The sequence below is a fragment of the Meriones unguiculatus genome, chromosome 11 (assembly GCF_030254825.1).
Source record: "Meriones unguiculatus strain TT.TT164.6M chromosome 11, Bangor_MerUng_6.1, whole genome shotgun sequence".
In the NCBI taxonomy this organism is placed as follows: Eukaryota; Metazoa; Chordata; class Mammalia; order Rodentia; family Muridae; genus Meriones; species Meriones unguiculatus.
The window spans coordinates 111,286,493-111,306,885 of NC_083359.1; positions in this window are offsets into that span (position 1 = coordinate 111,286,493).

Below are 20,393 nucleotides of genomic sequence, written 5' to 3' on the forward strand. Positions count from 1 at the left end.
GTCAGCACCACGGACAGGGCTCTCAAGGGCTAGACGCCGGGGCCCTCCCGGGGAAGATCTATTCAGGCATGTTTTGTTCTGCCTGAACCCTCTAGATCTCAGCCACCCAGTTCAGCTACCTCAGCTTCTTGGTACACCAAGCTAGAACGAGGGATCGTCAGGACGGTCTTCCTCCCCCCCTGCCTTCCTCCCTCCCTGTCTTCAGTCGGCGCCCCCTTGGAAGTACACGTTCGCGTTTGTATATTACAAGCACACATTTGAAGCACACAGTTGCAGGTGTTGGACAAGCCTCTTGACAAAGCGCCCGAAAAGCTCGTGACATACCCATCAGCCCATGAGCGTGTGAAGAGCCAAAGGCCAGCCCCGAACAACCGGCAGCTAGCTCCCCACTCAGCCCCTCCACTATTTGCCTGACCTCCCTCTTGTCTGAAGTCACAGGAAACAATGTGACTCAGTGAGTCTCCCTTGTGGAGAAGATGCGCACTCCTAGAACAGGTGGCTATATTGAGGACAGATACAAAGAAGAAAATATTTCCACTTATTATGTAAGTGATGTTGGACTGTAATCTAGAGCAGAAACTGCCTTTCATTGCTTTTACATAACCTCTCCTCAGACAAGTTATGCTCAATAGATATTCATCCTTTGACTTTTTTTTTTTTTAATATTTGCTTATCTGGGCAGAACATGCATGTGAGGTCAGAGGACCATTGGCAGAAGTTTGTTCTCAACATCATATGGGGCTCTGGAGATCAAGCTCCAGTCGTCAGGCAGGCTTGGCAGCTAGCACCTTTACCCCCTGACACATTTCCCTGGCGCTGTTCTTTCATACTTTGACTACTTCAACGAACACCTATTGATCTAGAGCGGGCTGCAAGGGTTGGGGGTGGGTCAGTTGGCAAATTATTAGTTGTGCAAGCATGAGAACTTGAGTTCCATCCCCAACACCTATCTGAAATACTAGTCACATGCCTGCTACCCTGGCTCTGCAGGACAGAGAGAGGCAAATCCTTAGCATGCATCGACAAGCAGGCTAATTGGTGAGCCCCACGATCGGTGTGAAAGCCTGTCTCAAAAAAGAGGCTGGAGGAAAGGAAAGACTGCCCCAGTGGTAGCGAGCACCGGCTGTTCTACAGAGGACTGGGTTCAGCTAGCTCCCGGCAACTACGTGGGAGCCCACAAAGTCTGCAACTCCAGTTCCAGGGGGATCTGACACCCTCTCCAGCCTCCATGGGCACCAGGATTTTATGGACAGTGATTGAGGAAAAAACTCAACGATCTATCTTACACAGACATATGCATGCATCTCAACATACATGCACAGAAACACACACCAAAAACATCTGTCTACAAACATGCTATTGAAGGATCAAACTAAACAACTGTTCTGCTAAAATACCTATAGCTTACTCTAAAAACGCTTGCATGCTCTCTCTCTCTCTCTCTCTCTCTCTCTCTCTCTTTCAGATCTCAGAGGTGAACCATCAGTCTGCTTGGGATCCAGATAAAATAGCTATAATTAATGACATTTACTCGAGGAAACTGTACTTAAAGCAGACTTGAACTTCCGGACATTAAATTTGAAACCACGGCTCTTAGTTTGTGGTTTCTAGATGACTCCAAGTGTTTAGCCTTTTCAGGAATTTTATATTAAGAGCCAAAAATCTCAGTAGTCACTTTATCACCAATTACACAGGTATTGGTATACATGACCATGTTATATAAATCTACATAAACCAGGTTATTTCACAATAGTCTCCTCAGAAAGTAAGTGCGTGTGTGTGTGGTGTGTGTGTGTGTGTTGAACTTGAACTTCAAGCCTAGAAAGCTGGCCAAAGCCACATAGTACTAGTAACATTTTTCCCTAGGTTAAAATACTAGTTGCAAAACTTCTGAGATGGATATGAGAAAATACCATGTGTATTATGTCAACTTCCACCCAACATTTCATTCAACTTTTGAGTTTGCTTTAAGAGCTGCAATTGCCTGGATGTGTTTTGTCCCCAACAAACTCAGTTGAAAATTCAGTTACCAACATAATGGTATCGTGAGGTGGGGACCTTTAAACGGTGTTTAACCAGAGCCTTCATAAAGAGATCAGTCTACCTCCTCCAACCCAGGGTGGTTACCATAGTTCTCTTGAGGCTGTGTTATTATAAACTGAGTTGATCCCTTTGTCCCCCTCTCCGAGGCACCAGCTGACCGCTCTCACACAGTGTCCCACCGAGTGACATGACACAAGGTCCTCACCAGATGTGACTTCTGAAGCTTAAATCCCCAACCCTCAGAGTCCACGAGCCAAATTAAACCATTTTTCTTATGAATTACCCATTCTCAAGTGTTTGGCTATAACACAGAAAGTGGACTAAGACACAGACACTCAGAATTAGTTGCTTAACTTAGCTTCTTTATACACTTTAAAAAAAACAACAGCAGCTTTGTGACTGGCTCAATGGTTCTAGTGTCAAGAAGTATCGAGTTTTTAATTATGTTTTACCTTTTATCATATACCTTGCCTAAAGATAGCAGCTGTGTTTAATGTTAACTGTGGACCTCCAAAATATTAAAGGGTACACTTGGATGTGTTACGGCTGCTCACGAGCTTCTTTATTTTGAATTCTTCACTTTTTATAATGAATTATTTGTAAAAATAGTTTCAAACATGTCACTCAAGCAGTTATCTGAATTTCTCAACATGTGTTGTGGAAATAGTTAAAAATTAAGATCAGAAAGAAAAATTAAAAAGGCCAAAGTAATTTATTTTCTTATGATTCTGAAATAGAAGTATGTTTGGGTATTGCAATTTTCAAATTATCTTTTCCATAAAAATATTTAAGATAACAGTTTAAATTTCCCGTAGCACCATAAACTTTCATCATGCAGTGACTTGGTTGAAATATTGGTGGGAAAAGTGAACATTAAAGCTGAAACATATGGGAAGGCCAGGTCAAACGGAAGTGAGAAGTGGTCTGACTGACATTGAAGGAAGTTCCATGTGCTAAACGAAGCAGCCACAGTTTGCAGCGATATAACCTCCATGGGAAAACATCCCAAATTACAAAAGTTCACAGCCAACTTTCAAGAAATAACCCACATTTAAACTGGAATCTTCACTTATATAAATTATTCGATAGAAGTCAAAACCCTCTAAATTACACACAGGGAGGTAAGAACAACCTGTGGTAATACACAGAACACTTGAAAAGATGTGATTCATGTCAGCTACACAGGCAGTGCTCTCGGAGCTTTGCACAAGGGAGATGTTTAAAGATTTGTGTTAGTTTCTTTTCTGTTTAATTATGCATAGGTATGTGTCCCTGTGTGCATGTGAGTGCAGGTGACTCCAGAGGCCAGAGCTACCATGATCCCCTGGAGCTGGCGTTTCAGACAGGTATGAGTCACCTAACATGGGTGCTGAGAACCAAACTCTGAGCCTCTCTGGAAGAGCAGCAAGTGCTTTAACTGCTAAGCCAGTGCGTGTCAACCTTTGTAATGCTGGGACACTTTAATACAGTTCCTCACATGCTGACCTCCCAATGCATGAAATTACTTTCATTGCTACTTCCTAACTATAAATTTCCTACTGTTATGAATCGTAACGTAAACATCTGTGTTTTCAATGGTCTCAGGAAACCCATGACAGGGTCTTTTGACCCCTCTGCCACCACCAAAGGGGTTGTAACCCACAGGCTGAGAACTATTGTGCTAAGCCACCTCTCCAGCCCCGGGGGAGACATTTTTAAACTAAGCTTTTTAGCAGTAGTAGCTACCTGAGAATATATGTGTAAATGCCTAGTGAAAAAACAAGTGAAAGCTATTAACTCCTTTATTTATTGGATTAAAATACCATGAAAACAGTTATAATCTCAGTTATTTATTCTAATAACATTGTCTTTTTCCCATGTTTCATAAAGTTAAAAGGCAACAAATTCATCTTTACAAAATAATTTACCACTTTATATTAATTTAAAAAATAATTCTTATAAATGCAAATAATTATCAGAGCTTTATCAGTATATCTGAGTTATTCTGATCACATTTATGTTACAAACTTGAATTTTATTTGCCACTCTGAAGCCACATACTTTAACAGAATGCTTCATATTAATTAATTCTGCATTATTTTCTATTGTTTTGTTGTGAATGAGAATAACTGTACTTTGAGCTTAAGGAAAATGGACAGTTACCTTAAAATCCTTAAGTACTGAAATAAAGCAGAGTCCCTGGCTGGCCAGGCTTGGAAGCCCACATGCTGTCCTTGGAGCCTCCTTCCCGGAGTCTGGACTTCTGTCTACACGTTGGCTCTATGTTCCTGCATCACACATACTGACCACCTCTCTGTGGCTGAAAAAGCCTTGCGAGCTTGAAAGCGTCACCATGGCTAACTTAGCCAACATTCTGGGCCTCAAGGCTGTATAGTTTTCCAAAGTGGGGCGTCATTACTGCAACGTAAGCAAGCTGCCCTGTTCCAGAGAAGTCAGGAGACCAAATCTTAAATCGGTTGATATTTCAGAGCAGTGGCTCCATGGTCATGGGAGAAGATGTTATAGCCACATTGGGCACTTTTTTAAAAACACTGTGATCAAAATATCTGATTGAAAAAAATCAGAGGTTTCCTCCCACAGTTGCTTGGTCTCCGAATTTGAAGGTTACGAGATTTTCCACTGTGATACACAAGAAGCAGAGACACACACAGAAAAGAGCCAGGGACAAAATACCACTAAGGACCTGTTTGCAGCTACCTAATTCCTCCAACTAGATCCCACAGACTGAGTTCCCAGAACCTCCCAAGATAGTCCCACCAAGCTGGGCACTAAGTGTACAACACAAGAGCCTGTGGAAGGCATTCCATGCTCGCTCTGCATCAACCCCATGTGACCCACACTGTTGAACTCTGTAAGAAAGAAGCTGCCGGACAGAAAAGACTTAAGTGGTGACTAGCCAGGTACTCTTCTAGACATCCATCCCAACACGACCTTGAAACTCTTCCAAGAACTTTCCTCTCAACACACTTCATAAAGGTTCCCGTAGAGCAGAGACGGCCAAAGGATTATCTATGACCATGCAGTGTTGGTGTATGCTCTGTTCTCCAGCACAGACAACAAGCAGCATACACAGCATGGCAGTACTTCAGACAGGCTACCAAAGCTTATTTGAGGGGCGCTGAGTAGGAAGAGAGCAACAGCAATTTCCCACATGTGACAAAGCTCCCTGACGATCTAGTGCCCGAGGAATGAAAGCTGTGTGGGGGCAAAGACTGGGATGGAGAGAAGAGAAAAATAAATTGGAACCATTATTTCGTTGCCTCTAGAAAGTGTTTTTGTCTCGTGGTCACCATTCTATAAGCAGCACAGTAATAACCAAGACCTGGCACGGAACGTCTTATTTTACTAACTTAGATAAAATGGTAGTTTCCCCATTGGTTTCTGTTTGTTTGCTTTGTTTTGAGGCAGGGCCTTGCTGTTCAGCTAAACTCAGCCTGGAACTCGCTATGCAACCCAGGCTGGTCTTGAATGCTCAGTCCTCCTGCCTCAGCCTCCTGCACGATGGGATTAAAGAGCTGGAAATCATGCTCGGCTTACAGTGGTAGTCTGTCTCCAGGGAAGTATAGCAATGCAAGCAGCACACGGGTGCTACCAAAGACGGGCGAGGAAGTAGCTCAGGAAGTTGCTTGCTGCCCTGCAGTCCCTGCTGCTCTATCCTCCATGCCTTTTATGCAGACAGAAGGACCACCCACACTGCTCTCACTTTTCCTCTGTAAACATGATGTTATTCCTGTGTGATCTGGGTTATAACGTTCTCATTGCTCAAGGAAGTTTTTGCTGTTGGGTAACTGCGCAGAACAAGAACACTGCAGGTTGGTTTGTCTGTCTGCCGTCTGGCTTGGATTTCCAGGGCTGGTGAGAGACCCCTGAGCTTTGCACACGCGGAGCGAGCGCTCTGCACTAAGCCACAGCCGCGCCTCGACACTGCAGGTTTTGAGAGAACAATAACCCAGCACGGCCTCTCCTGTCAGCACGGAAGCATGAACAGAACTTCCAGACCAATTTAACACAAAGTGATGGAGAAACACATGCTTAGTGGAATAGAGGATCCAGCAGCTAAATGTTCTTATTCATAACAAGGTACATTCTCTTGTTCCAGGCAGGATATTTAAAGCTTTTCCCACAGTTGACTGTTTCTATGATAATGACAAGTGACATTTATATAATGATTTTCACTGAAAGGCCAAAAAATGTACCATAAACCTTTTAAAATGATATGAATGTGTCACCCACAGTAAATGTGGCCACCGGTCATGCTGGGTGCATGAAGCAGCTTTTGGAAGCCCCAAGTGCATAGTATAGAAAGGAAGTTGAACGCCACGCCTAAAATAAATTGACACTCTGGGTTAGATGAGACAGAATTGTTATTATAAAACATTCGTTTCTCTTTAGTTTACATAACTACCATGTGTGGGCCTCACTCCATGAAGGTCACAAGAAGCAATAAGAGTTTATTGCTTGTATCTAACACAAAAGTATGAACATTACTCTTTATATAAAAGTGCAAAGTTGGGGGCTGAAGAGACGGCTCAGCAGTTAGAGCATTTACTGCTCTTGGGGAAAGATGGGAGACTGGGTGCCAGCGCCTGTGGTCCACAATGCATAACTTCCTGTGATTCCAGCTTGAGGGGATCTAATGCCTTCTTCCAGACCCCACAGGCACCGTATTCACACATGTACTGTGTGTGAGTGGGCATGGGTGTGTGTGTGTGTAGGTTATAGGACAGCATCTGGTACTCAGCTTGACTTCTGCCTTGTTTGTGACAGGGTCCCTTGTTTTTGACACTACGTCTGTCAGGCTAGCCCACCCTAGGGACTCGCCTGTCTGTGCTCTAGCGTAGATGGGTGCTACTGTACCTGTTTCGTAGGCTCTGAGGATTTGAACTCAGATCTTCACCGCACAATCCATTCCACCCACTGAACCACCCCTAGCCCCCAAATGCCATTTTCAAAAGATTTTGTAAATGTAATGAGCATTTTCATAAAGTGAGAACTTACCCAGCTATTGAGAATATATTTGCTCAAGTGTCTCACGATTCACTTCCAATTAGCACATAACCCTGAAACTGCATGTCTATGTTTTCATTTCTATATCACTGCAAGAGAAATGCTTGACACAGACAGCTTGAAGAAGGGGGGTTATCAATTACTACGAGGTCAGGACATGGAAAGCTGGCCCCATGAACGTGGGCAGGACAACCTGGCTGTAGGGAAGGGTGGTAGAGAAGAGCTATCTGGCCAACTAGGAAGGAGAGGGAGGGAGAAAGTGAAGGAGAGAGAGGAAGAGAGGAGAGAGAAGAAAAGAGGGAGAGAAGGGAAGAAAGAGAGAGGCCTGCAGTGGTATACACCTTCAAGGATCATCTCCTCATCATCTACTTTCTCAGCTAAGTTCCTCTCTCTCAAGTTCCCAGAACACCCTGAAAAATTACCCCTGTCTGGGTACCAAATATTCAAATCCTGCTCCCATAGGGGAGATTACTACATCCAAACCAGAAAGCTGTGTAAATTGCTGTTCTGTGATTACTGTAACCCAGGTCTCTGAGCCCTCAGGAGACACTCCGGAAGCCTGTAATAGGTTGTCTTCCCCTGAAGTAACAGCGCTGCCTTCCATGGTAGGAGAGCAGAGTGCGGATCTGTCCACCATGCTCCAGGGAGGACCCAGGACTGCAGCAGCTGGCTGACACAAAACAGGCTCCATGGTTTGTTTGCTGTTGTTTTGCTTCGTTTTATTTGTGCTACCCTCTTTTACCTTGGTTTGCTATTTTTGTCTTACTATTTTTCCTTTGTTTTGATTTTCTTTTTTCAGAGATGCAGAGCAAGAACATGAAGTGGGGAAGAGCTTTGGTAGGGAAATGAATACGATCAAAATAATATTGTATTAAAAGAATTTTAAAAAATTAAAAACAATACAGTGTTATGTTATGCTATACTCTACAGCAAAAGCTAAATATTTAACCAAAGAGAAATCCTAAATTAGGAAAAATCACTGGGAAGACACTGAGAAGCATTACTATGTTAGAAGTTATTTTTCCATCTTTTTTTTTCTTTACTACAATTTCAACAGCTATTTTATTGGGTTGCTGTGAGGTATTAAAGCTTACTAAATACTAACATGAAGGCTTCATGATATACTAGGCTTTTATACTTTATTCATTTATTTTAAAAATATACTGAGGGCTGGAGAGATTCAGCATTTGCCATTCAAACCTGAGAACCTGAGTTTGGACCCCAGGATCCGTGTAAAAGCCAGGTGCTGTGCCATGTGTCTGTAATCCCAGCAAACAGCAAGAGAGACACTGATTCACACAAGGCGGAAGCCGGGGACCAATGCTCCAGGTCATTCTGTGAGCACCACACGCAGGCTTGTGTGTGTCCCTCCACACAATCGTGCACACATAAGGCGTATCTGTGAGTGGAGCACACACACATACATACGCCATGTGTATACCCACATGGATAATGTTTCAGAAGCCACTAAAATTCAGTGCTTAATGTGTTTTAATATTGGTTTTTATGTCTGTGTGGGCATACATGATTTGGTTTAGCTTTTAATAGAAAAGGTGATAAAGCAATAAATGCACCAATTACAGCGCCTGCTGCTTTTACCGGGGTCTGGCCACTGCATCTTAAAAACATACGCATGTGTGCGTCTGTGCAGTGTTTGTAAACGGGAGTGCAGCGCTCACGGACAGCCTGTGGCAAGGTGAAGCATGCATGGAGGGGCTCGTTGGAAGAAAAAAGAGAGCCAAGAATAAGGAAGATTTCTTGAAATTTAAAAGATGACATTGAAACAAATCAGTCCTTAGAAGGGGTGGAAGTGGTGCCAACGTTCTGGGAAACAGTTTGGCAGTCTCATCAAAAGTTAAACACTCCACCTGCCATAGAATCTTGTCAGTCTTCGTCTAGACATTCAGCCAAGAAAAAGCATGTACCCATGCAGAGACTTGTGTGCCAGTGTTGAGAACTGCTGCTCTTGAGATTGTCCCAAACAGGAAACAGTCCACAAGCTCACCACGTGACTGGATAAATGGCCAGGGAATGAAGCAGGACCATTTAACAGAAGAGGCTCCTGGGGTGGCCAGCCTGCTGCACCTCGGAGTCAGGACGCTAAGAGAAGCAGACAACGAGAGGAGCAAGTAACTACAACACAAATTACAGAGCCATGGTGACAGAGACATGAGTGGCTACTTTAGGGGAAAGAAGTAAGCACTAGGAAGGCAGAGGCAGAGGGATCTCTGTGAGTTTGAGGCCAGCCTGCTCTACATAGTGAGCTTCAGGACAGCCAGGGCTACAGAGGGAGCCTCTCTCCAAATTAAAAAAAAAGCCACAAACTGGAAAATACATGAAAATATTAAGTTTATGGCAGATCAGTGTCGTCCAGTGCTTAGTTTGAAGAGTTCAAGACAAAAAGAACAGAAAATATGAACTGCACAGAGTTAAGGAAAAAAATGCAAAGATTTTTTTCCCCAGATCTAAAGCAAGAGAAGGGCTCTAAATAAGGCCAAATGCCAAGTAAGTGGAATAAATAAAAAACCAAACATCCACACATCCCAAGGAATATCAGAACACTACAGGTAACCTAAGAAGATTAAATTCTCCGAGAGGCAAGATGTAGTCACCTGCTCCCAAAAGTGAGGTCCAAACTGTCAGCACAAAATCAGGGTACGGCAGGAGGAACGGCAGGCCTCTCTGTCAAGCAAGATCCGATTGGAAATGGGGGGGTCACTTCAAGACCATTTGAATTTAAATTTATTTTTCTTATAACGCTCAGTTCAAACAAACAAACAAACAAACCTAACTTGACAAGATACCCCAATTTCAAAAGAGAAAATAATGAACTAGAAGATCAGGGTCAAGGGTCAGTAATGTTAACCCAGGAGAGTGACAAGGAGAAAGCAAGAGGACAGGCACCGAGCCTAGAAGTGAACAAATTTATATCACAAGGCAGTGTGAGAAAATGTTCAGGGAGAAAACAGCCAAGAACCGATGCAGAGCCCTCCTAGCGGTGAGCTGCTTCCTCTTGCGCTCACAGAAGCAGGGTACCTGTGATGTACAGGACGGTAGCCCAGGGCAGTAGCCATTGAGTGCCCAGCTGCACCGCCACGTTTCCACACGGCTGCCAGCACAGCAGGTCTGCAGGCGCACACACCAGCACATCCATTCTGCTGTGACATTACAATGGCGTCCCTGGCAGGAAACTTTCAACTCTGTTTTCTTCTGGGGACATCATCATATGTATAGTCCCTGATGGAAACGCTGTGACACACACACACACACACACACACACACACTCCACACACATGCACTCAAACATACACACGCACACACATGCACACACACTCTCTGCTGGCTCTGTTTCTCTGAAGAACTCTAAGAGGTGTGCAGTGACAAGGGTTTAAAGGCAAGAGTGTTAGATGGACATCCACGACACTTGAGCAGTTGTTTCTTCTGGAAGCCGGAAACATGGGACGCATTCCTACGTCTGTGCTCTGTCTTTCTGCAGTCTCTGAGTTTTTAAAACTAATGCCAGTGCACTGAGAAATAAACTTATATGGTTATATTCTGCAGTGGCTGTACCTTTCCTTCATGGTGATTTATAAACCCACCTCGTCATCAAAGGCAAGAAACCTTGAGACACTGGCAGGTTTTACACACTTCCAAGTGTCTCTTCCTAGTTGCATGGCCCTGAATTAGTACCTGTCCCAACATCCTCCTTGTCCCTCCGACGGAGGAAGCTCACACTCGAATTTCCTCACGTAGACTTGGGTTGAGCTGTGCAGGGCCACCAGCCTGAGGGCCAGGGTACACCTGCTTGCTTCCTGTGCTTTTTCTAGAAAGTGTTTTCACCGTGTTGTCTTAGAGGCTACTGCTCTTTAATTTAGCCTCTTTTCATAGCTGACGCTTGGTTACATGAGCTCAGCTGAAACTCTTTCTCCAGATCTTCTGTTAAGTCACTTAATGTTCTCAGAGCATTAACATGCATCTGGCAGGACCTGGGTCCTGGTGGCGGTTTTGAAGAAAACTGTGAATAATGACATCCACAGAGACCCACGGAGAGGAGGCTCGAGCCATGAACTTCCGACACAGGAGCAGAACTTCTGCTGTTTGTTCTTTCAGCACTGCCACAGCGCATGCTCAGAAGCTCCAAGTCCTGCAGGCCAACGGCTAGCACCTTTCATCCACACAGGAGTCACAGCCAGGCAGCTCTCTCCGAATTCAAGGCCAGCCTGGTCTACACAGGAAGTTCCATGCCAGTCAGGGTCATAAAATGAGACCCTGTCTCAAACAGAAAGAGAAAAGAATAAAGAAAGGAAGGGAGAGATGGACGGAGGGAGGGAGAGAGGGAGGAAGGGAGGGAAGGGAAAAGACCAGTCTTCCTGATTGTCTTAATTCCCTCAGCTTGACAATGTTCTGTATAATGACATTTTCCCAGTGTATCTTATAATAAGTATATAATGTGTGTGTGTGTGTGTGTGTGTGTGTGTGTGTGTGTGTGTGTGTGTGTGAAAACACCAGCACCTGAACTAACCCAGTTCATCAGTTTTTCAGCTCATACAGGAAATTACCCTGAGGCCGGCGGCCTCTTGCACAAGCAGGAGGAAGCGCCTCCTTGAGTTTCGAACCCTGTGTGCACCTTTTCTTCCAACTCAGTTCTGAGGCTGATCCATGCCATCTCCAGCTTCTCGGCTGTGCAAAGGCCTCCCAGCAGCACACGCCTCTCCCCACTACAGCTCTAGACACCCAGTGATCTCTGGTTAGTGACCTAAGCCCTCCACTTGGTGTGAAAACGGGAGAGAAGCAGAGCAGGCAGGATGGCCCAGGCCTTTTACTAAGTCCTGCCTGTGTGTCTTGCCTACACCGCAGCTGAGGAGGTTCGAGGCTGCAAGTGTCCATACCTGTTCCCTGTCACAAAGCAAGCAGTGATTCTGCTTGCCTCTGCCCGGGGAGGAGACACCGAGAGTGAATTCAGCAGCGAGATATTTCCAATTATACTCTGAGAAAAAGGTTAATATGCTGATGTTTAGTCTGACGAGGAAATGACTCAGCGACTCTGTGATAATTGTTTTTCAAATATCTGAATGGATGCCAGAGGAAAAGGGGTCAAGGTCTGTGTATCACAGGGGAGAAGCCGAACTAGCAGTGGCTGGTGTGCACAGCAGCCCTGGACTCCTGGTAAGCCCTGGACCCCAGGAGCACCGTTAGAAGTCGTGTCTCTTGGGATGGTGTGTATAATAACTGGAGGCTTTGTCACAGCGAACAGACGATGATAACGTCTTCTCAGACTGTCTGGGACAGACTTCCAGTGAGTCGAGAACGCAGTAGGTGGATGGCAGTAGGAAGCAACCATCCCGTCTTCTCCCTTGACCTGGTGGTGGGGTGTGAGTGCATGTTTTCAGCCACACACTCATTCCTCACTTATCCTTTTGCTGGACTCCCCATGTGTAACTCATTTCTTGTCTCCTGAGGGTCACAAGCTAAAGTGAAGGGCAGCCAGTGTCTATGTGGAGACCCCTGCCTCTGTCTCGGTTCTAAGACCAGCTAGCATGAGGACCTGTACTGGGGAAACTGAGGATGCGTTTCAAGGTTGTAAAGGCTGGGCCGAGTGTGGGAGCCTGCCCCCCCCAATCTTGTGAAGCATTTATGCTGTGGTAATCCAAGATTAAGAGCATAAGGTGTGGACAGAGGAAGCAGTGTGAGATGAGAGGAACGTGTGGGAGAGGAATTTTGAAAACATTGCTAGATGTTCTTATTTGAGCAGTTTGGGGGAGTTCTATGTCCCACCACAGCCATGTGACACAGAAAAGGATTGATGTCCCATGTGCCGGACCCTCATAGCCCTGAAAAACGCAGCTAACCTTCCAAAAGATAAAAAAAAAAAAAAAAAAAAAAAATCTGTCCAAGGAAACTAATCAGGCCAGCAGGTGAGGAGGGACTATGGCAACGTCAGGTGCCCGCTCCCGATGCTCTGAGCTCTCAGTTTGCATCTGCGCTAAGAATTTCTTCACCTTTGCTGAGAGATCGGGCTCTGTCACATCCAAACCAGATGCAAAGCGAAGCATCCCCTTCAGGGTGCTAAGCATGCTGGCCTTCTGCAGAAGTGCCTGTCTCAGGGCTGTGTGTTTTCTTCGCTCCTGAAATAAAAAGCAAGGCCAAATTCAAAATAGTGATTAAATAATACAATCGAAATAGAATAATAGCCAAATTGTTATCATGTATCTAAATGTTCTTTTATGCATTTAGGTATTTCTCAGTGTGGCCCTTAAAACTGTCTCTGTACAATATTTTCCAAATCCTGTCTCAGAAAATGAATTAGAACCTCCTGGGAGACTTGGGGATCTGTGTTTTTAAAGGCAATCCAGGTGTTGATGACGGAAAGGCAGCATGCGGTTTTTTAAAAATATATAATTGGAAAGAAATCTATGTTGCATTAGAAGCATAATCATCTCAATGATTCTTGTACAGCCCAAGCTTAGGTACTACTCCACAAAGATTCATTTTAAGGGATATAACCCCAGTGCTGGGAGCAGAGACAGGTGTTCCATAGGAACTCCATGATCAGCCAGCCTCGCCAAAATGGCAAGCTTCAGGTAAGAGGCGCACAGACATCCACCACACATGAAAATTATTTAAGTAATAATTAAAACAAATTACAACAGAACATAATAAAGACATGTGTGAACATATATGCTCTAAAAGAAAGAAAGAAAAGAAACCCACCTTCCTCTGCATCCTTCTCAGCAGCTATCTCTTTCCAACACAGCAAGGGAATCCAGCAGGAAAGACAAACTTTGAAAACAGGGCCCATGTGCGGGAGGCCCGCCTGGGAGGCTAACTGGGATGGTGGAGGGAGAGCGGGGGCAGCTACTAACAGACACCCAGCAGGAACGGTCAGGCTCCTCTGGAGGTTCCACGAGAAGAACACTCAAAGCTGGTGGTGTCGGCCGACCGGACAAGCCTGGGCGCCTTAGGGCATCTGGATGCTGAGTAGTGGTGCACACATGAGAAATCCAGGCTTGCTGCTTTCTGTACATGAGCGTCATGCCTGCATGTGTGTGTGTACACCACGCTTGTGCCCACAGAGGTCACAACAGGGGAACCAACCTCTTGGAACTAGAGTTCTGAATGTTGGTGAGCCACCAAGTGTGTCCTAGGAATTGAACCCGTGTCCTCTGCAAGAACAACAAGGGCTCTTGACCAGTGAGCCGTCTCTCCAACCCCTCTAAGAATATATATTTGTTAAAGAAATTAAAAGTGCAAGACAATGATTGACTGGTTTGAAAGGGAGGAAATACAGTCAAGGTTTGCAGCAATGAGCCCTCACTTTGTCATCTCAACATGAATAATGACCAGTGACAACTTGTGTGTGTGTGTGTGTGTGTGTGTGTGTTTAAGAGATGAGGGGTTGGAGGAGCAAAGCCAATCCCCACCACAGGTAAAATAGATTATGACCAAAGGAATACAAGTGCAATTCCAAGCTACAGAGTAAATGCCAACATGAGCAGGGAAGCAGGGGCACAGCAGCCCTCGGGAGAGGAGGATAACAATGCTATGTGTTTGCTTGCATGATGAATCTCATTTCTTTTTAAGCGCTGTGCATACGTAACTTTGATTCTTCTTCAAAGAGGGGACCTGTTCGCCTGGTGACAGAAATGCACAGCTGAGATGCTCTCACACTTGGTATGTCAGAATTTGCGCTCTTAGAAAGCAAAGCCAAGACAATGCTAGAAAGGCAAGAGAGGTGTGCATGGAGAGGGAGTTCCCTGTGAGAGAAAGGAAAGGAAGCAGAGGCCTCCATCGCAGGGCAGGGCCAGCCCTGTGAAGGGAAAGAAGAATGCAACAGTGGGAAGCAGGGCCTTTGTCTACTGCTCAACTGAGAGAGAGAGAAGTCAGGAAGTCCTCCAACAGTCCCATGGTACATGCTGTCTCTCTTCCTGAGAGGAAGAGTAAGGCAGATCACTGTAACCAACTGTAGCACCCACCTCTACCATGAATCAGAGGGCACAAACTGGTAGTCAGTCTTCCTCTTGCACTCTCCGTTCCAGATTTTACCCCCACTGAGCTTTGGCTGGACATCTCAGGATCCTACCTGGTGGTTCGGCTGAACCTACATTTCTCAGTAGCCTGACTAAAGTGGCCTCTCTTTCCCATACAGTCACATGAAAACCACGATGGTTCCAAGGGCCACCTAGTAGCATAGGCCTGTAATCAAAATAGGAGGCCAGGGCAGGAAGACTACAAGTTAGAACCCACGATGGGTTATTAAATGACTTCAAGGCCTGCATAGACAACTTACTAAGACCGCATCTCAAATAAATAAATAAACAACAGACAAACAAAACGGGTGAATGATTGTTAGAGTGGGGCCGGAGCTCAGCGGTATAGCGAGTGCCCTGATGCCCCACAGCACCTTCAGGCTTCCCGGTCCTGCACACAGCATATTCACCATGGCTGGGCATTCTTCCATTACACATGGTCACTGACTGTGACAACCGGTCACCTTAGAAAGTATCAGAAATCCCTACTGGGCCTGTTTTCTGGGATCTAGTCACAGTTTTAATCAGTAGGTTTGGAGTCTGAACCTTGGCCTCGTTTCCCTTTGGCTTAGGAACTGAGGTGACTGCGTGGCCTTCTTCTCCCACACTTCTTCCATCAGTCAGAGCACCTTGCCGTGCTCTCTGTGTGTGTATCTGTGTGTGTGTGTCTATTTCTTTGTCTCTCTCTGTCTCTCTGTCTCTGTCTCTCTCTCTCTCCTCCTAGAAAGGTCACACCACCTGACTTCCACAGCTCCCTTCTCTAAGTCCCCTTGGCAGTCTCCACAAGCTGACAATATGGTGGTGTTCTCCTTGGGCTCTGGCAGCTGGGAGTCAGTGGTGAGCCTTTTTGCTTCCGAAGCCAGTTCTCTCACTGTTTGCAGGGAGCACAACTCTGTGAGGCTATCTACCATCAGCCCCGGCTGACGGAGGGGAGGCTACCTGGTGCCCATAGTTGCACCTGTGGTTCTGTGTCACACACACCTTGAAGTCTGGTGAAGAATGAGACCTTCAGACCCTCCTTTCTGCTGAGTCTACTCCTCCACCTCATCTGCCTGAGCTTTGAGCCCCTCTGCCACCATCTGCCTTGATCCTGCAGGCGTTTCCACCCACAGCCCCCTCTGTGGGTTCCTGAAAGCCTCCTCAGAGCCGTGTGTCTGAACCTGAGGCGCCATGCTGGTTCGATCTCACTTTCTAGCTTCTTTGGTTACAGGCCTTGGTTCCTGCCCGCATGTTCCAGGCAATTCCTGCAGCTGCTTTGGGGGAGTTATATACGTTTGTTTATGGGAAGGGGTTAGTGTTGTTTTTTTTGAGATGGACCTTACTCTGTATTCTAGGCTGGCCTGGAATTTTGGCAATCCTCCTGTCTCAGCACCCCAAGTACTAGGGCAACAGATGTGAGTCTGCACATCTGGATATTTTTCAAGTATGACATGTCTCTAGCTGGGCCTCTAGGACTTAGGTAAGGAGGTCAGCTCTTACAAGGAGCAGCAGCTCTTGCCTTGTAGGAGAAAGAACTGAATGGTCTTAGTGGAAACTGGATGTTAGTTCCTGACTCTCAGTTCTCTCCATGAGGTTCTCCTGATGGTGGTAATTTTCCAAAAGCTCTACCCATGAACCTACTTCATTACGTACCGTTTATAAAGTAGAAATTCTTTTAAGCATGAAAAGCGGGGAGGCACAGCAATGGCCACTAAAGTGAAGGCTGCAGATGCATTCTGTGTTGATCAACACGCTTCCAATTTCCTACATGCTGTGCTACCTGCTGTCGTCACACAGCACAGCTGACACATTCAGATATTCTGGAAAGAATATCTTCATATCCCTTCCTTGGCAATTTATACTACAAACCTGAGAAAAGCAGAGTGTGTCTGTGCCAAGCATTTCTTTCCCTTCTCTGCTGATTTTCACACTCTCTAGCAAATATGCATATAAATAGAAGACCTACAAATAAGATGTTTTGCCACAGAAATAATGAACCAAAAGCACCCCACTGTGCAGTCACAGGGGACCCTGACAATCTGTCTTCCAAATGTGTGCACAGTGTTCTAAGCCAAGAACAAAATATTAGAAAAAGCTTTACTCTGTGATTTTGGCTCTCCATCCCAGAACTTAAACTGCATCTTGCTTTTCAGTGACAGGGACCTAATGCCCACAGTGGAACACAGCTTCCTATTGGCCAAAGCTCGCTACTGTTACCAGCCCGGGCCTTGTGGAGATGGGCTCTGACGTTTCATTTTGAGTTGGACATGGTGGCTGTTACTATTTGACACAGGTAACATGCCTCTGAACTGCTCATGGGAGGCGGTGAGCTCAGGCTCCATGTCCTCTGCTATGAGGGGTCTCGGCTAGAGATACCCCACCGACTCCCAGGGCCCTCCCCCATTCCAGAGATGCTTCCCACTGATTTCTGTTCTCTCCAGGTCCTCTTCCTGGTGTTCCTCCAACTGCTCACCTCACTCTCCCCACACCTGACCATCTCCCTCTGAGAAGGAGGAAAGGGGGAAATGGGAGGAAAGGGGGCATGGGAGGATGGTACCAGGAGGAGAGGAGAGATGGGATGGGATCGGTGAAAAGTGATTAAATAAATAAGAATTTAAAAAATAATGTAAAAGCTTTGAGTTTTGAAAATATTATATGTATATATACTTTATTTGAATATATTTCTATATTTCTAATTTAAAAAAAGATTTTTTTTACATCTAGTCTTCATACACATATGTACATAATCAAATATTTGAGATAGTATGCAATATACCATTTCACAACTGGCAGTAAGTCACAAGGATTGTACAGTTTTAATCATTAAAAAAAAGAAAAGAAATCTGAGTGCTTTGTTAGAGAATACCCCTGCAAGAGAAAGGCTGCGAGGCATGCAAAGGTAAAGGTAAAATGGCACAGTGTGTACATATCACATCAGCGATAACACCACGCTGTTAATAGTCACATTTGTTTACGGATAGTCTGCTAATATATATTCTCACTACAAAACAAGCCAGTAATAGTAAATATACATGGACAACAAAACCAAAAAGGCATAGATGGGACATAGAAGCAAGAGATGGCCGGTGAGCCGGCTCAGCACGGAACAGCACTTCTCTGACCATGTGAGTTTGATCCCAGAGCCCAGAGGGTGTCGAGGAGAAAACCAACTCCTCAAACGGCTGTGTCCTCTCTCCACCACACACTGGCTGTGGCACAGACACACACACACACACACACACACGCACACACACTCATACCACCCTAGTGAAAGTGATTCAGAATCTGACTAGCCCTATGGCCTAATTTCTTCTCCGTTACTGTGATAAAAGCTCATCAAAAGCATCTTGAGGATGAAAGCGTTTCTTGGGCGTACACATGCCAATCACAGTCCATCATGGTAGGAACTCAGGAACTCAGGCAGGACCAGAGGCAGGAACGGGGGAGGGTGCTGCTCCCATGGCTTGTTCAGCTGCTTTCTTACAGAACCAGGACCACCTGCCTGGGGGAGACACTGCCCACTGAGGCGTGGACACTCCCTTCTCAATCATTCATTAAGAAATGCCCCAACAGGCTTGTCTACAGGCCAAACCTGATGGAGGCAATTCTTAAATGAGGCTCCCTTTTCTTAGGTGACTCTAGATCGTGTGAAGCTGGCAAAAATTCTTCAGCGCAATCTATAACGTGAAGAGAATTCTTATTCAAAAAGCTACTTGCAAAGAAAAGCCTGCCAGTGATCTTCAGTGAAATATTTAAACTTGAATTAAGAGCCAGTCTTCAACCAGGTGTGGTGGCACACACCTGTAATCCTGCACTCGGGGAGGCAGAGGCAGAAGGATCTCTGTGAGTTCCAGGCTAGCCTGGTATACAAAGCAAATCTAGGCAAGCCAAGGCTACACAGAATAACCCTGTCTCGAGAAACAAAAACAAGCAAACAAAAAGTCCAGTCTCCATAAACACTTCCAAAAAGTAGATGGAATAATTTTCAGCTCATTCTACGAGTCCAATAATATTATCTTGATATTAAAATCACCTGAGAACACTGCTAGAACTATAAGACTAAGTACGCATGTAGATGAATGACTCAGTAGCACACATAATGATGAAATTACTGCAAAATGATAAGCCACGTTTCAAGCGCTTTTGTATTTTAAACGCCCACCACGCAGCAGGAATAAAAGTAAATGTCCTTGACCTCATGCAAGGTAACGCTTCCACAGGGAGCACCATCCTTAACGGCAAACCATGGGATGCCCCCAGAGAGGGAAGACTTCCTTGCAGCTGCCGTTCAGCTCCGCGCGACAGCTTCCAGCCATGGTGATGAGCAAAACTTCATTACAGAGAACCTGACAACAGTCTTAAGGAAGCCACAAAAGATACTAATACTGATAAACAGTTCAACAAGGTTACTGGACATAAGGTCAACACACAAAAATTAATTGTATTTCTTTATACCCCTAACAAATCATTTAAAATAAAACTTTTTATTTCATTTGGGGCTAAGATGGTTCCTTTGATAAAGTTCTTCCCGAACCAGCATGAGGACCTTGTTTAATCCCACAGCCTGTGTGAAAGCTGGGGGAGGGGCAGAGGCAAGCACCTGTAATCCCAGCGCTGGGAAGGCAGAGCTCAAAAGATCTCTGAAGCCTGTTAGCATCAGCAGTCAGTGTAGCCAACCAGTGAGCTCTTAGCAGTCAGCCTAGCCAGTCAGTGAGCTTGGTAGCAATCCTCCCAGCAGTGGCCCCAGGACCGGTCGGTGGCAGCGGCAGCAGTGACCCCAGAGCCTGCCATGAAGATGCTGTCCTCCCTCTCCGCCTTTGGTTTGCTGCAACCCTCAGCCACTGGATGGTGCCGCCCACACTGGGCGCAGGTCTTTCCCCTCCGACACTGTCTCCACACCTCAGTCTTCTCTGAACGTGTACTCTTGGGCTCACCCAGAGGCACGTTTTTTGGATCTCTTAGGCCTCTCTCAATCCACAGCGTCGATGTCGATGACGGCTGACCTTCACACACCTAGACCCGGGTACCAAAAGGAAGAGATCGGGTCCATCTCGGAGAGAAGAGCAGCGCGGGGAAGCGACACTCGGACGCGAGGGCCTTGGGAAGCCGGGCTGAGTGGGTCTGGAACCCAGAACTTCACAAAGGGTCATCGCTGGCTGAGAAGGAGGTGGGAAGGGGGCAAAACACCTCCAAGTGCGGCAGGAAGCGCAGCTGCCGAAGGGTGGGCGCAACAGGAAGTCAGCAGCCGACAGGAAGTCTCTTCAGGACTTCGAAGGTCCCTCGTAACAGTGCCCTCCACGGGGCTAGCTGGAGCACAGTCAGGCTTCACACGGAGCG